The following is an 8544-nucleotide window of genomic DNA, read 5'->3' as shown; positions in this document are numbered from 1 at the left end:
GAAAACCAACAAGGAAACAATGGCTTTGAATGACACACTGGACCGGATGGACTTATGAGATACATTCAGAACATTTCATCCTAAAGCAGCAGAATACATATTCTCCAATGCACATGGAGCATTCTGAAAAATAGACCACATATGGGGACACAAATCAGCCCTCAACAAATACAAAGAGATAAAGATCATACCGTGCATATTTTCAGACCACAATGCTATGAAACTCAAAATCAACCACAAGAAAAAATTTGGGAAGGTAACAAATACTTGGAGATTGAAGAACATCCTATTAAAGAATGATTGGAATAACCAAGAAGGTAAAGAGGAGATTAAAAGGTACAAGGAAGGCAATGAAAATGATAACACCACAGCCCAAAACCTCTGGGATGTGGCAAAGGCTGGGAAAGTATATAGTAAGAGGGAAGTATATAGTAATCCAGGCCATCCTAAAGAAGGAAGAAAGGTCTCAGATACACAACCTAACCTTACACTTAAAGAGCTGGAAAAAGAACAGCAAATAAAACCCAAAAGCAGCAGAAGACAGGACATAATAAAGATTAGAGCAGAAATCAATGCTATTGAAACGAAAAACAAACAAACAAAAAAACAGAACAGATAAATGAAACCAGAAGCTGATTCTTTCAAAGAATTAACAAAATTGATAAACCACTAGCCAGTTTGATCAAAAAGAAAAAGGAAAGGACCCAAATAAATCAAGAATGAAAGAGGAGAGATCACAACCAACACAGCAGAAATAAAAACAACAATAAGACAATTCTATGAGCAATTATATTTCAATAAAATGGGGAATCTGGAAGAAATGGACAAATTCCTAGAAACATATACACTGCCAAAACTCAAACAGGTAGAAATAGAAAATTGGAACAGACCCATAACCAGTAAAGAAATCGAATTAGTAATCAAACATCTCCCAAAAACCAAGAGTTTAGGGCCACATGGCTTTCCAGGGGAATTCTACCAAACAGTTAAGGAAGACATAACACCTATTCTCTTGAAGCTGTTCCAAAAAAATAGGAATGGAAAGAAAACTTCCAACCTCATTCTATGAAGCCAGCATTACCTTAGTTCCAAAACCAGACAGAGTTCCCATTAAAAAGAACTATAAATTGGGGCGCCTGGGTGGCTCCGTCGGTTAAGCGTCCGACTTCGGCTCAGGTCATGATCTCACGGTCCGTGAGTTTGAGCCCCGCGTCGGGCTCTGTGCTGACGGCTCAGAGCCTGGAGCCTGTTTCAGATTCTGTGTCTCCCTCTCTCTCTGACCCTCCCCCGTTCATGCTCTGTCTCTCTCTGTCTCAAAAATAAATAAACATTAAAAAAAATTAAAAAAAAAGAACTATAGACCAATTTCCCTGATGATCATGGATGCAAAAATCCTCAACAAGGTATTAGCCAACCAGATCTAACAATACATGAAAAAAATATTCACCATGACCAAGTGGGATTTATACCTGGGATGCAGGGCTGCTTCAATATCCACAAAACAATTAATGTGATTCATCACATGAATAAAAGAAAGGACAAGAACCATCTATTGATCCTCTCAATAGACGCAGAGAAAGCATTTGACAAAATACAGCATCCTTTTTTTGATAAAAACCCTCACGAAAGTAGGGACAGAAGGATCATACCTCAAGATTATCAAAGCCATATATGAATGACCCACTGCTAATATCATCCTCCATGGGGAAAAACTGAGAGCTTTCCCCCTAAGGCCAGGAACAAGACAGGGATGTCTACTCTTGCCACTGTTATTCAACATACTATTGTAAGTCTTAGCCTCAGCCGTCAGACAACACAAAGAAATAAAAGGCATCCAAATTGGCCAGGAGGAGGACAAACTTTCACTCTTTGCATACAGCATGGTACTCTATATGGAAAACCCAAAAGATTCTACAAAAAAACTGTGAGGACTGATCCCTGAATTCAGCAAAGTTGCAGGATATAAAATCAATGCACAGAAATCTGTTGCATTCATATACACCAACAATGAAGCAACAGAAAAAGAAATCAAGGAATTGATCTCATTTACAGTTACACCAAAAAATGTAAAATATCTAGGAATAAATCTAACCAAAGAGGTGAAAAATTTATACACTGAAAGCTATAGAAAGCTTATGAAAGAAATTAAAGAAGACACACACACAAAAAATGGAAAAATATTCCATGCTCCTGGATAGGAAGAACACATATTGTTAAAATGTCAATACTACCCAAAGCAATCTGCATATTCAATGCAATCCCTATCAAAATAACACCAGCATTCTTCACAGAGCTAGAACAAACAATCCTAAAATTTGTATGGAACCGGAAAAGACCCTGAATAGCCACAGCAATCTTGAAAAAGAAAACCAAAACAGGAGGCATCACAGTCCCGGACTTCAAGCTGTATTACAAAGCTGTAATCATCAAGACAGTATGGTACTGGCACAAGTACAGACACTCAGATCAATGGTACAGAATAGAGAAACCTGAAATGGACCCACAAAGGTATGGCCAACTAATCTTTGACAAAGCAGGAAAGAATATCCAATGGAATAAAGACAGTCTCTTCAGCAAGTGGTGCTGGGAAAACTGGACAGCGACATGCAAAAGAATGAAACTGGGCCACTTTCTTACACCATACACAAAAATAAACTCAAAATGGATGAAGGACCTAAATGTAAGATGGAAGCCATCAAAATTCTCGAGGGGAAAGCAGGCAAAAACCTCCTTGACCTTGGCCTCAGCAACTTCTCACTCAACAGATCTCCAGAGGCAAGGGAAACAAAAGCAAAAATGAACTGTTGGGATCTCATCAAATAAAAAGCTTCTGCACAGTGAAGGAAATAATCAGCAAAACTAAAAGGCAATCAATGGAATGGGAGAAGATATTTGCAAACGACCTATCAGATAAAGGGTTAGTATGCAAAGTCTATAAAGAACTAATCAAACTCAACACCCAAGAAACAAATAATCCAGTGAAGAAATCAGCAAAATACATGAATAGACATTTTTCCAAAGAGGACATTCAGAGGGCCAACTGACACGTGAAAAAATGCTCAACATCACTCATCTTCTGGAAAATACAAATCAAAACCACAATGAGATATGACCTCACACCTGTCAGAATGGCTAACATTAAAAACTCAGGTGACAACAGATGTTGGCAAGGATGTGGAGAAAAAGGATCTCTTTTCCATTGCTGATGGGAATGCAAACTCATGCAGCCATTCTGGAAAATAACGTGGAGATTCCTCAGGAAATTAAAAATATAACTACCCTACAACCCAGCATTTGCACTACTAGGTATTTATCCAGGGATACAGGTATGCTGTTTCAAAGGGACACATGCATCCCAATGTTTATAGCAGCACTAGCAACAATAGCCAAAGTATGGAAAGATCCCAAATGTCCATCGATGGATGAATGGATAAAGAGGTGGTGTGTGTGTGTGTGTGTATATATATATATATATATATATATATATATATATACATACAATGGAGTATTACTCAGAAATCAAAAAGAATGAAGTCTTGCCATTTGCAACTATGTGGATGGAACTAGAGGGTATTATGCTAAGTGAAATTAGAGAAAGATAAAAATCACGACTTCACTCATATGAGGACTTTAAGACACAGAACAGATGAACACAAGGGAAGGGAAACAAAAATAATATAAAAACAGGGAGGGGAGCAAAACATAAGAGACTCTTTTTTTTTCTTTTGATTTTTTTTACTGTTTCCACTTTTTAAAATTTTTTTTTAACATTTATTCATTTTTGAGAGATAGAGAGACAGAGCACAAGCTGGGGAGGGGCAGAGAGAGATGGAGACACAGAATCCGAAGCAGGCTCCAGGCTCCAAGCTGTCAGCACAGAGCCCAACGCGGGTCTCGAACTCACGAACTGTGAGATCATGACCTGAGCCGAAGTCAGATGCTCAACCGACTGAGCCACTCAGGCGCCCCTACGGTTTCCACTTTTGAGACAGAGTGAGACAGAGCACAAATGGGGCGGGGGGCAGAGAGAGAGGGAGACACAGAATCTGATGCAGGCTCCAGGCTCTGAACTGTCAGCACAGAGCCTGACGTGGGGCTTGAACTCATGAACCGTTAAATGATGACCTGAGCTGATGTCAGACACTTAACCCACTGGGCCACCCAGGTGTCCCAAGAGAATCTTAAATATGGAGAATAAACAGGATTATTGGAGGGGTTGTGGGAGGGGGGATAGCCTAAATGGTTAAGGGGCATTAAGGAATCTTCTCCTGAAATCATTGTTGCACTTTATGCTAACTAACTTGGATATAAATTTAAAAAAATAAATAAAAGAGTGAAGAATGAGAGGTCAAAGTTGGGGAAATAATTTTTGATTAATAAATGCCATACACAATATGACAATTGATTTAGGCCAGGATAATCAATGAGTGATAATACCGAGTGAAATATATTAGAGAATAGTATATTAAAGTTAGTAACCCACAGATTACTTAATAATTAGTAAATGAAAAACGCATTTAACTGGAAAGGTAGTAGGTCGTCAGAATAACCTAGATTGTGGTAAACTGATATTATATGCCTTTTGATGTACAGTATTAAATATATAATCCCAATTATGTAGTATTTTTGCCAGAAATGTTCAATCAGAATTTAGTCATGAGGAAACTGAAGAATATAGATTTTGGGATGTTCTTACTTTTTTAACAATGTTAATTTATTTATTTTGAGAGAGGATGAGCATTAACAGGGAAGAGGCAGAGAGAGAGGGAGAGAGAATCCCAAGCAGGCTCCATGCCATCAGTGCAGAGCCCAATGTGGGGCTCGATCCCATGAACTGTGAGATCATGACCTGAGCAGAAATCAAGAGTCAGATGCTTAACTGACTGAGTCACCCAGGTGCCCCATAGATTGTGGGATATTCTAAAGGAAAGCTGGCTGGAATGTTCAAAAGTCCAGTGTCATCAAATCCATTCAATTTAACCTTAGTCTGTCCTGACCACACCTAAAATTCCTTTCCCAAGATTTCCCTTCACAAACTTGTACAACTTACCTTTACATTTAGATTTTGTCCCAAGCCATTCTCCAAACAACCAATCTCATTTAGGACAAAATTATTTTCTTTTACCTTCAACAAAAATGTATTTCAGTTTTTAATATATTTTAAAATATCTACTTTACATATAGAATTGCTTTCATTATTTCCATCAGCCTTAACTGCATTTAGAGGTTTAATTCTTAGAAACCTTAGTCTCCAGTGAAAACTAAGTAGTTATCAATTGTGAACTGTTAATCGGAATTCTTTACATGGCAAATGTATGAATCTATTAAAGTAGAAAGAATTTTTACCTGCATTCAGTTAGCCTTAGTTTCTCTGCAATAAGAAGCTAAAAGCATAAACCTATGTTTAGTAATCAATGCTTTAACATTTTATCTCATTAGATAGGGAATTAATTTAATCCCATTTATCTTGCAAGCAAAAATTTAAAGATTCAGGCTATCAAAGACTTAGAAAGCTATCTTAACAATTACCCACTCAGGAAAATTTTGAAATAGAATTAGCCATCATTTTAAGTTGTCTGTTTGCTAACAAATTGCAACAGAGATAACACAACCTTATTTGACCTTCAGTAAACCTAGGTAATAAAACAAAACATTAAGGAATTAAGGCAGCCATGAGTTCCTCTAGGAAGGTCATGCCCTGCATGTTTCAGATATCTCCTCTCAGTGGGCTTCAAACTGTTAGGAGATTTATTTAAGCTACATTTCTCGTGCCTTTGTTTTCCTCATCATCCCCTGCCCCCACCCCATCCTCTATTTCCCCCTTTCCTTTCATTCATCTTCTTCACAGTAATCCAAAATTTTAACTTTCTGTTTTTCTCTCCTCATCCCTTTTTAACAAATATCTTTTGTGCCTTCCTGAGCAATTTTTCTGCTTCTCATTTCACCCATCAATCTTCCTTCTCTCTCTCTCTCTCTCTCTCTTTCTTTCTCCTTCCTTCCTTCCTTCCTTCCTTCCTTCCTTCCTTCCTTTTTAATGTGAAATTTATTGTCAAGTTGGTTTCCATACAACACCCAGTGCTCATCCCAAAAGGTGCCCTCCTCAATACCCCTCACCCACCCTACCCTCCATCCCTCCCCTCCCTCTCATCCCCAGAACAAACCCTCAGTTTGTTCTCAGTTCTTAAGAGTCTCCTTTGTTTTGGCTCCCTCCCTCTCTAACCTTTTTGTTTCTTCCCCTCCCCCATGGTCTTCTGTTAAGTTTCTCAGGATCCACATAAGAGTGAAAACATATGGTATCTGTCTTTCTCTGTATGACTTATTTCACTTAGCATAACACTCTCCAGCTCCATCCACATTGCTACAAAAGGCCATATTTCATTGTTTCTCATTGCCAACTAGTATGCTATTGTGTATATAAACCACAATTTCTTTATCCATTCATCAGTTGATGGACATTTAGGCTCTTTCCATAAATTGGCTATTTGTGAAAGTGCTGCTATAAACATTGGGGTACAAGTGCCCCTCAACATCATCACTCCTGTATCCCTTGGGTATATTCCTAGCAGTGCTATTGCTGGGTCATAGGGTACATCTGTTTTTAATCTTTTGAGGAACCTCCACACTATTTTCCAGAGCGGCTGCACCAGTTTGCATTCCCACCAACAGTGCAAGAGGGTTCCCATTTCTCCACATCCTCACCAGCATCTATAGTCTCCTGATTTGTTCATTTTAGCCACTCTGACTGACGTGAGGTGGTATCTCAGTGTGGTTTTGATTTGTATTTCCTGATGAGGAGCTACGTTGAGCATCTTTTCATGTGCCTGTTGGCCATCTGGATGTCTTCTTTAGAGAAGTGTCTATTCATGTTTTCTGCCCATTTCTTCACTGGATTATTTGTTTCTCGGGTGTGGAGTTTGGTGAGTTCCTTACAGATTTTGGAGACTAGCCCTTTGTCCGATATGTCATTTGCAAATATCTTTTCTCATTCCGTTGGTTGCCTTTTAGTTTTGTTGATTGTTTCCTTTCCAGTGCAGAAGTTTTTATCTTGATGAGGTCCCAATAGTTCATTTTTGCTTTTAATTCCCTTGCCTTTGGGGATGTGTCAAGTAAGAAATTGCTGCGGCTGAGGTCACAGAGGTTTTTTTCCTGCTTTCTCCTCTAGGGTTTTGATGGTTTCCTGTCTCACATTCAGTTCCTTTATCCATTTTGAGTTTATTTTTGTGAATGGTGTAAGAAAGTGGTCTAGTTTCATTCTTCTGCCTGTTTCTGTCCAGCTCTCCCAGCACCATTTGTTAAAGAGACTGCCTTTTTTCCATCGTGTATTCTTTCCTGCTTTGTCAAAGACTAGTTGGCCATAATTTTGCGGGTCCAATTCTGGAGTCTCTATTCTATTCCATTGGTCTCTGTGTCTGTTTTTGTGCCAATACCATGCTGTCTTGATGATTACATCTTTGTAGTAGAGGCTAAAGTCTGGGATTGTGATACCTCCCGCTTTGGTCTTCTTCTTCAAAATTACTTTGGCTATTCGGGGTCTTTTGTGGTTCCATACAAATTTTAGGATTGCTTGTTCTAGCTTCAAGAAGAATGCTGGTGCAAATTTGATTGGGATTGCATTGAATGTGTAGATAGCTTTGGGTAGTATTGACATTTTAACAATATTTATTCTTCCAATTCATGAGCACGGAATGTTTTTCCATTTCTTTATATCTTCTTCAATTTCCTTCATAAGCTTTCTATAGTTTTCAGTATACAGATCTTTAATATCTTTGGTTAGGTTTATTCCTAGGTATTTTATGCTTCTTGGTGCAATTGTGAATGGGATCAGTTTCTTTATTTGTCTTTCTGTTGCTTCATTATTAGTGTAGAAGAATGCAACTGATTTCTGTACATTGATTTTGTACCCTGCGACTTTGCTGGATTCATGTGTCAGTTCTAGCAGACTTTTGGTGGAGTCTGTCAGGTTTTCCCTGTATAATATCATGTCATCTGCAAAAAGTGAAAGCTTGACTTCACCTTTGCCATTTTTGCTGCCTTTGATTTCCTTTTGTTGTCTGATTGCTGATGCTAGCACTTCCAACACTATGTGAAACAACAGCGGTGAGAGTGGACATCCCTGTCATGTCCCTGATCTCAGGGGGAAAGCTCTCAGTTTTTCCCCATTGAGGATGATATTAACTGTGGGCTTTTCATAAGTGGCTTTGATGATGTTTAAGTATGTTCCTTCTATCTCGACTTTCTCGAGGGTTTTTACTAAGAAATGATGATGAATTTTGTCAAATGCTTTTTTCTGCATCAATTGACAGGATCATATGGTTCTTTTCTTTTATCAATGTGATGTATCACATTGATTGATTTGTGAATGTTGAACCAGCCCTGCAGCCCAGGAATGAATCCCAGTTGATCATGGTGAATAATTCTTTTTATATGCTGTTGAATTTGATTTTCTAGTATCTTATTGTGAATTTTTGCATCCATTTTCATCAGGGATATTGGCCTGTAGGTTTTTTTTTTTTTTTTTTTTTTTTTTTTTTTGCTGGCCCTCTG

The sequence above is a fragment of the Panthera uncia genome, chromosome X (assembly GCF_023721935.1).
Source record: "Panthera uncia isolate 11264 chromosome X, Puncia_PCG_1.0, whole genome shotgun sequence".
Lineage (NCBI taxonomy): Eukaryota > Metazoa > Chordata > Mammalia > Carnivora > Felidae > Panthera > Panthera uncia.
Note: the sequence above shows the minus strand (reverse complement) of the source record.